This window comes from Nerophis ophidion, linkage group LG06, assembly GCF_033978795.1.
Source record: "Nerophis ophidion isolate RoL-2023_Sa linkage group LG06, RoL_Noph_v1.0, whole genome shotgun sequence".
NCBI lineage: Eukaryota > Metazoa > Chordata > Actinopteri > Syngnathiformes > Syngnathidae > Nerophis > Nerophis ophidion.
The window spans coordinates 20,584,669-20,594,482 of NC_084616.1; the positions used below are offsets into that span (position 1 = coordinate 20,584,669).

At 36.6% G+C, this 9,814-nt stretch overlaps 1 long non-coding RNA gene across 1 annotated transcript in view; it reads right to left on the minus strand.

Moving 5' to 3' along the window:
• LOC133553901 (uncharacterized) overlaps positions 1–1,901 on the minus strand; it is a 20,952-nt gene extending 19,051 nt beyond the window's left edge. The window contains exon 1 of the long non-coding RNA XR_009806998.1: positions 1,419–1,901. This is a non-coding gene — a long non-coding RNA (uncharacterized LOC133553901). The remainder of the gene's footprint in view (positions 1–1,418) is intronic.
• Positions 1,902–9,814: the final 7,913 nt, after the last annotated feature.

Sequence of the window (9,814 nt, forward strand, 5' to 3'; positions counted from 1 at the left end):
CATTTTTTTTTTTTTTTTTTTACAGTTAAAATAAAACAACTTGCAGATTAACTACCAGAATTTTACAGGACAATGTATTGGGATTTGTACAACTTATTACAGTAAATGGAAAAATTGTAAAAACTGTTTTCCATTAAAAAAAACTGCTATCTTACCTAACAGAATTTTACTGTAAAATATACTGTTTTTACAACATATTACAGTAAATGTAAAATTTGTAAAAACTGTTTTTTACAGTAAAAAAAAAACTCTGTTTAGCCACTAGAATTTTACAGGAAAATGTATTGAGATTTTTACAACATATTACAGTAAATGGAAAAAATAATGAATTGTTTTTTACAGTAAAAAAAAAAAAAAACTGGCACGTTAGCCACCAGAATTTTACTATAAAATGTACTGTTTACAACATATTACAGTAAAAAGGAAAACATTTTAAAATAGTTGTTAACAGTAAAAAAAAAAAGCAGTCAGCTTACCAATCAGAATTTTACAGTAAAATGTACTGTTTTTGTTTTGTAACAAATAAAATCTCTTGGAGGTCAGTAAGCACAACCAGAATTTCTACGTACATTATGTGACGCTTAGCTGGCATTGTGATTATGCGGGTGCGTTCTCTCTATAATGCAGGCAGACTGGACACAGCGTGAAGGTAAGAAATTATGATTTATTTCTACTTTAAAACAGACTAAGAACAAAAAGACTTGCACAAGGCACTAAAGACAAAACCAACAGAACTAGCATGGGAGCTAGAAAGAACTGAAATCGCTAGCATGTGAGCTAGGGACACAAACAAAGGAATAGCGTGGAAGCTAACGAATACAAAAATACTTTTACCACAATAGGAATCAGCGACATCACCTGTTGCATCGATCAGCAAACTAGAATCCGAGGTCGAATGAACAAAAAGGGCAGGCTTAAATACAGGGGGTAATCACAAAGCAAGTGCGCGTGAAAAACAAAAGGCAGGTGACACAAATTGGTAACTATGGAAACGGAACAAACAGGAAGTGCCATCAGGAACTAAGGAAGACAAACTAACCAGATGTGATACAAAACGGAACCAAAAACCAGAATAAGACATGATCCAATTAGCGGATCATGACACATTAGGCGCACCGGGTCATAAGTCGCACTGTCGGTTTTTGAGAAAATGATAAGGTTTTAATTAAATGGGTTATACTCGTATAGCGCTTTTCTACCTTCAAGATACTCAAAGCACTTTGTCACTATTTCCACATTCACCCATTCACACATCAGGAGCAAGGGTGAAGTGTTCTGCTCAAAGACACAATGGACGTAACGAGGTTGGTAGAGGGTGAGGATTGAACCGTTGCACCTTATAGTCCGAAAAATAGGGTAATTTTAATTACCATAAAACAAAGACAATTTTGTATGCTAATTCTTTCAGGTGTTTTTACCTCTGATGGTCCATCAGCAGGTCACCTTGCTGGTCCCGGAATCACCCCGACAACTTCTACTGCTGGCGGCCAACACGACTCTCAGACGTCGATGAAGACCTGAACAAATTCTCATTCTTCCGGCATAATGTTAGAGACAACCTCAGGCAATATTCTACAACACAAATACAACGTTGAAACAACATGCTTTTTGATGACGTCTAGTCAAAGTTTGGTTCTGACATGGATTTGACCATAAAATGTTGGTAATTTCCCAACTAATATTCTACAACACGAATACAACGTTGAATCAACATGCTTTTTGTGTCATGATCCGTGGCCCGGATAATTATTTGGTATTTTCGGTTAGTTTTGGACTCCCCCAGTTCCTGTTTTGTGCATCCTTGAGTTTGTTTTAGTTAGCATGGTTGCTTATTATTTTCACCTGCCTCTGATTGGTGTTCGGGACGCTCACCTATTCCCCGAGCACTAATCAGAGGCATTATTTAAGCCTGCCTTTGCCGGCCAGTCTGCTTGGCTTCTTTGTTTGCTTCAAGCTTCCATTACGTGCGAGGGGGTCGCAGCTTGCTGCGAGGTTCGTTCCCCCGGGATGAAAATGGACCACTCCGGACAGGATGTGCAGGTAGGAACATGATCTATTCTCAAAAACTCAAACAAGTTCCAAAACAAGCTAAAGGAGAAACGTGCCAATGGCACGGCAAAGGCAGGCTTAAATAATGCCTCTAAATTTGTGCTCGGGGAACAGGTGAGCGTCCCGAACACCAACCAGAGGTAGGTAAAAATAATAAGCAACCGTGGTAACTGAAACAAACTCGTGACATTTTGCCGACGTCTAATCAATGTTGGGTTCTGATGTTGATTTAAACATTGAAATTTGGTCATTTCCCAACCGTTATTCTACAACACAAATACAACGGTGAAACAACATGCTTTTTGACGTCAGGTTGTGACGTTGATTTGACCATAAAATGTTGGTAATTTCCCAACTAATATTCTACAACACAAACACAGCGTTGAAACAACATGCTTTTTGTGTCATGATCCGTGGCCCGGATACTTTTTGGGTATTTTCGGTTAGTTTTGGACTCCCTCAGTTCCTGTTTTGTGCACCCTTGAGTTTGTTTTAGTTAGCATGGTTCCTTATTATTTTCACCTGCCTCTGATTGGTGTTCGGGACGCTCACCTGTTCCCCGAGCACTAATCAGAGGCATTATTTAAATAGATAAATGATAAATGGGTTGTACTTGTATATCAATCAATCAATCAATCAATGTTTACTTATATAGCCCTAAATCACTAGTGTCTCAAAGGGCTGCACAAACCACCCCGACATCCTCGGTAGGCCCACATAAGGGCAAGGAAAACTCACACCCAGTGGGACATCGGTGACAATAATGACCCAGTGGGACGTCGGTGACAATGATGACTATGAGAACCTTAGAGAGGAGGAAAGCAATGGATGTCGAGCGGGTCTAACATGATACTGTGAAAGTTCAATCCACAATGGATCCAACACAGTCGCGAGAGTCCAGTCCAAAGCGGAGAAATGTTATATTTGAAATAAAATATTTTCCTCCTACTCATTATTATCTATATGTCATAAAAAAATATCAATAATAGTCAATTTCGACCAATATAAAACACTGATAGCATGACGATAGTTTTCACCCGTACGTTAATAGTGCAAGCGCCCCCTAGAGGGCCGCCAAAAAATATTTTTCTCTGCTGTGGTCCGTACTCAGTTGTAATACACTTTTCCACCACGTGTGGCAGTAATTACAATATCAAACAAACAGAAAAAGTCATAAAGAAGTTTCTCAAGTGCAAAAATTAGGACTAAAGTGGTGAAGCTGTATTTTTAGATCAGGCAGTTTATATAAGAAACACCGCAGCCATCCATCCGACTTTCAGGTATGTCTTTACAATCTCACTAAAACACTATTAAAACAATAAGCAGATAAGGGATCTTCCAGAATTATCCTAGTAAATGTGTCTAATTACATCTGAAACAAACCCACTGCCGCCACATGGAGCCGTCGATTTTTTTCTTTTTTTGTGCTTCACTCTAACTTTCCATATCCACGAAACTTTCATCCTCGCTCCTTGTCGCTTTCTCGGTCCGAATAGCTCTTGCTGCTGGAGGCTCACATTATAAACAATGTGAGGATGTGAGGAGCCCTACAACCCGTGACGTCACGCGCACATCGTCTGCTACTTCAGGTACAGGCAAGCCTTTTTTTTAGCGACCAAAAGTTGCGAACTTTATCGTCGATGTTTTCTACTAAATCCTTTCAGCAAAAATATGACAATATCGTGTAATGATCGAGTATGACACTTAGAATGGACCTGCCATCCCTGTTTAAATAAAGCAATCTCATTTCAGTAGGCCTTTAATGGTGCAAGCGCCCCCTGGAGGGCCGCCAAAAAATATTTTTCTCTGCTGTGGTCCGTACTCAGTTGTAATACACTTTTCCACCACGTGTGGCAGTAATGACAATATCAAACAAACAGAAAAAGTCATAGAGAAGTTTCTCATGTGCAAAAATTATGACTAAAGTGGGGAAGCTATATTTTTAGATCAGGCAGTTTATTTAGGAAACATATATTATCATGTATTATTATTATTTAGTTTCCTTTATCGCATTGTAAAAAAAAATGTTTATGTAAAAATAGTATTTTTTTGTAATCAGTCTGACCTAATCTTTGTGAATAACGCATGCTTTCATATCGTTTGACAATGTTTATCCCGTTAAACTGTAAGTAGGTTAAATATAATTGTTGAATATTATTAAAATCAAGAGAAAGACAACTGTCCGCCCTGTAGGTCGTGAGTTCAAATCTCGGCCGAGTCATACCAAAGACTATAAAAATTGGACCCATTACCTCGCTGCTTGACACTCAACATTAAGGGTTGGAATTGGGGGTTAAATCACCATAAATGATTCCCGGGCGCTGCACCACTGCTGCCCACTGCTCCCCTCACCTCCCAGGGGGTGATCAAGGGTGTTGGATCAAATGTAGAGAATAATTTCGCCAAATCTAGTATGTGTGTGACAATCATTGGTACTTTAACTTTAATTCATTGTCAATATTTGAGTGGGGCCCCGGGGCCCCCTGCAGTGTAAATGGTGAAAATGGTCAAGAGCCTATGCATTAACACATTTACAGTTGATACATGTAGTCAATATTGGTCGATCTCGCTCGCCTGCTCAGCACACACCTGGCAACTAAACCGTATGACGACAAAAGTGAAACCGTATGCACGACTTATGACGTCACATTGTCTCTGGCAACAAGAGGCACTGTGACGTGTGCCCACCGGCAATCGTTTCATTTACAACTGCGTCAAAATGGCAATAAAAAACACGCAGGACAACTCCACAGACGTTTGAAATCCCTCACGCTGATATCTTTTAAGGTCTTCAGTCGGGAAAAGAAAGGGAAAGTTGTGTATTTGTAGCGTTTGGAGTCAGTCGTGCTGCTGTTTCAGCCGACACAACAGTGCCATCTGGTGGCGGGAGGCAATAGTGTGCCGAATAGCAAACCACACGACGCCCCAAGTGGGTTTTATTCCACGTAAATGACAAATGCTGTACACGTCACGAGTCAACGACCAGTTCGTATCATGGGAGTCCAAACTTTCCCCACCTGATGAGGTGAAAGCACGCAGGGGCTATTTTGGTATATTTCATTTTCCAAACCAGTGCTATTACTATTGTAACCTTTAGGGCTCACTTCTATTTTTGGTGACCATGAAAAGTCTTTAAAATGTTAAAAATAAGTCATATTTGTTTTACTTTTAACATCTAAATATCTATACATCTACTTCATCTGTTGACATAAAGTTGCATTTTTTTTTACGTTTAGACCTTTTAAATATATATATATATATATATATATATCCATCCATCCATCCATTTTCTACCGCTTATTCCCTTTCGGGGTCGCGGGGGGTGCTGGCGCCTATCTCAGCTACAATCGGGCGGAAGGCGGGGTACACCCTGGACAAGTCGCCACCTCATTGCAGTGTATATATATATATATATATATATATATATATATATATATGTACAGTATATATATATATATATATATATATATATATATATATATATATATATATATATATATATATATATATATATATATATATGTATATATATATGTATGTATGTACAAACCCCGTTTCCATATGAGTTGGGAAATTGTGTTAGATGTAAATATAAACTGATACAATGATTTGCAAATCCTTTTCAACCCATATTCAATTGAATGCACTACAAAGACAAGACATTTGATTTTTAAACTCATAAACTTTTTTTTTTTTTGTAAATAATAATTAACTTAGAATTTCATGGCTGCAACACGTGCTAAAGTAGTTGGGAAGGGGCATGTTCACCACTGTGTTACATTACCTTTTCTTTTAACAACACTCAATAAACGTTTGGGAACTGAGGAAACTAATTGTTGAAGCTTTGAAAGTGAAATTCTTTCCCATTCTTGCTTGATGTACAGCTTAAGTTGTTCAACAGTCCGTCAGTCTTGTCGTCGTATTTTCCGCTTCATAATGCGCCACACATTTTCGATGGGAGACATGTCTGGACTGCAGGCGGGCCAGGAAAGTACCCGCACTTTTACTACGAAGTCACGCTGTTGTAACACGTGGCTTGGCATTGTTTTGCTGAAATAAGCAGTGGCGTCCATGATAACGTTGCTTGGATGACATTTGTTGCTCCAAAACCTGTATGGACCATTCAGCATTAATGGTGCCTTCACAGATGTGTAAGTTACCCATGCCTTGGGCACTAATACACCCCCATACCATCACAGATGCTGGCTTTTGAACTTTGCGCCTATAACAATCCGGATGGTTATTTTCCTCTTTATTCCGGAGGACACCACGTCCACAGTTTCCCAATATAAATGTGGACTCGTCAGACCATAGAATACTTTTCCACTTTGCATCAGTCCATCTTAGATGAGCTGGGGCCCAGAGAATCCGGCGGCGTTTCTGGGTGTTGTTGATAAATGGCTTTCGCTTTGCATAGTAGAGTTTTAACTTGCACTTACAGATGTAGCGATCAACTGTAGTTACTGACAGTGGTTTTATGAAGTGTTCCTGAACCCATGTGGTGATACCCTTTACACACTGATGTCGCTTATTGATGCAGTACCGCCTGAGGGATCAAAGGTCCGTAATATCATCGCTTACGTGCAGTGATTTCTCAAAATTCTCTGAACCTTTTGATGATTTTCTGGACTGTAGATGGTAAAATCCCTAAATTCCTTGCAATAGCTCGTTGAGAAATGTTGTTCTAAAACTGTTCGACAATTTGCTTACAAATTGGTGACCATCGCCCCATCCTTGTTTGTGAATTACTTAGCATTTCATGGAAGCTGCTTTTATACCCAATCATGGCACCCACCTGTTCCCAATTAGCCTGCACACCTGTGGGATGTCCCATTTAAGAGTTTGATGAGCATTCCTCAACTTTATTAGTATTTATTGCCACCTTTCCCAACTTCTTTGTAACGTGTTGCTAGCATCAAATTGTAAAGTTAATGATTATTAGATTTTTTTTTTTTAATCAGTTTTAACATCAAATATGTTGTCTTTGTAGCATATTCAACTGAATATGGGTTGAAAATGATTTGCAAATCAATGTATTCCATTTTAATTTACATCTAACACAATTTCCCAACTCATATGGAAACGGGGTTTGTATATGTATATATATATATATATATATATATATATATATATATATATATATATACAGTATATGTATATATATATATATAGATATATAGATATACACATATATATATAGTTTATGTATATATATATATATATATATACATATATATAAATATGTATATATATATATATATGTGTATATATACATATATGTATGTATATATATATTTGTATGTATGTATATATATATGTATGGATATATATGTATACATACATATATATATATATATATATATATATATATATATATATATATATATATATGTATATATACATATATATATGTATGGATATATATGGATATATATGTATACATACATATATATATATATATATATATATGTATATATACATATACATATATATATATACATGTATATATATATATATATATAGTTTATGCATATATATATATATATGTATACATACATATACATATATATGTATATATATATATATATATATAAATATGTATATATATGTGTATATATACATATATGTATGTATATATATATTTGTATGTATATATATGTATATATATATATATATATATATATATATATATATATATATATATATATATATATATAGTGGAGAAAACTCAAAATGTGCAATATTTTCCCACAAAAAAGGTTGGAAGTGGGATATTGGATGTGATGTAATTGGAGCCTTAAATATGTATATAATTCATATTAACATAATTTCTTGAGCAATGAGTTTAAAAATGTTTTAAGAAATAACTCATATACATATGAGTATGATGTAATAATAATAATAAATAATAATGTATGAGTAAGTGGTGACCTGTCCAGGGGGTACGCTGCCTTCTGCCCGAAACGCAGCTGAGATTGGCTCCAGCGACCCTCTGCGACCCCGAAAGGGACAAGCGGTAGAAAATAGATTGATGGATGAATGAGTATACTCATATACATTAATTGTACTTGTAACACCCACATATCTATAGATCAACTTCATCTGTCTACATAAAGTTAAAATATATACATATATATATATTTTTTATGGGAAAAACACAAAATATGCCATATTTTCCACTAAAAAGGCGCAAAGTGGAAAATTTAATGAGTATGTACAAAACCCAAAACCAGTGAAGTTGGCATGTTGTGCAATTCGTAAATAAAAAGAGAATACAATGATTTGCAAATCCTTTTCAAATGATATTCAATTGAATAGACTGCAAATACAAGATACTTAATGTTTTTTTTGCAAATAATCATTAACTTTGAATTTAATGGCAGCTACACATTGCAAAAAACGTTGGCACAGGGGAATTTTTACCACTGACAACACTCAGTAAATGTTTGGGAACTGAGGAGACCAATTTTTGAAGCTTTTCAGATGGAATTCTTTCCCATTCTTGTTTGATGTACAGGTTAAGTTGTTCAACAATCTGGGGTCTCCGTTGTGGTATTTTAGGCTTCATAATGGACCACACATTTACAATGGGGGACAGGTCTAGACTACAGGCAGGCCAGTCTAGTACCCGCAGTCTTTTACTATGAAACCACGCTGTTGTAAAACGTGGCTTGGCATTGTCTTTCTGAAATAAGCAGGAGCGTCCATGATAACGTTGCTTGGATGACAACATAGGTTGCTCTCAAACCTGTATGTACCTTTCAGCATTAATGGTGCCTGCACAGATGTGTAAGTTACCCATGTCTTTGGCACTAACACACCCCCATACCGTCACAGATGCTGGCTTTTGAACTTTGCACCTAGAACAGTATTGATGGTTCTTTTCCTCTTTGGTCCAGAGGACACAACGTCCACAGTTTCCAAAAACAATTTGAAATGTGGACTCCTCAGACCACAGAACACTTTTCCGCTTTGCATCAGTCCATCTTAGATGATTTCGGGCACAGCGAAGCCGGCAACGTTTCTGGGTGTTGTTGATAAACAGGCATTTGCTTTGCATAGTAGAGTTTTAACTTGCTTTTACAGATGTAGCGACCTACTGTAGTTACTGACAGTGGTTTTCTGAAGTGTTCCTGAGCGCATGTGGTGGTATCCTTTACACACTGATGTCGCTTGTTGATGCGTGCATCAACATGCAGTGATTTCTCCAGATTCTCTGAAACCTTTGATGATATGACAGACCGTAGATGTTGAAATTAATAAATTCCTTGCAATAGCTCATTGAAAAAATATTGTTCTTAAACTGTTAAGACAATTTGCTCACGCATTTGTTCACAAAGTGGTGACCCCCGCCCCATTCTTGTTTGTGAATGACTGAGCATTTCATGGAAGCTGTTTTTAAACCCAATTAGGCACCCACATGATCCCAATTAGCCTGTTCACCTGTGGGATGTTCTAAATAAGTGTTTGATGAGCATTCCTAAACTTTTTCAGTCTTTTTTGCCAATTGTGAAAACATGTTGCAGGCATCAAATTCCAAATGAGCTAAAATTTGCAGAAAGTTTTCCAGTATCTTGTCTTTGCAGTCTATTCAATTGAATATAGGTTGAAAAGGATTTGCAAATCTTTGTATTCTGTTTTTATTTACATTTTACACAACATGCCAACTTCACTGGTTTTGGGGTTAGTAAATAATTTATAGCCACATTGATTTTGATTCATATTTTTTTCCAACAATGACAGTAAAAAAAAAAAAAAATCACAC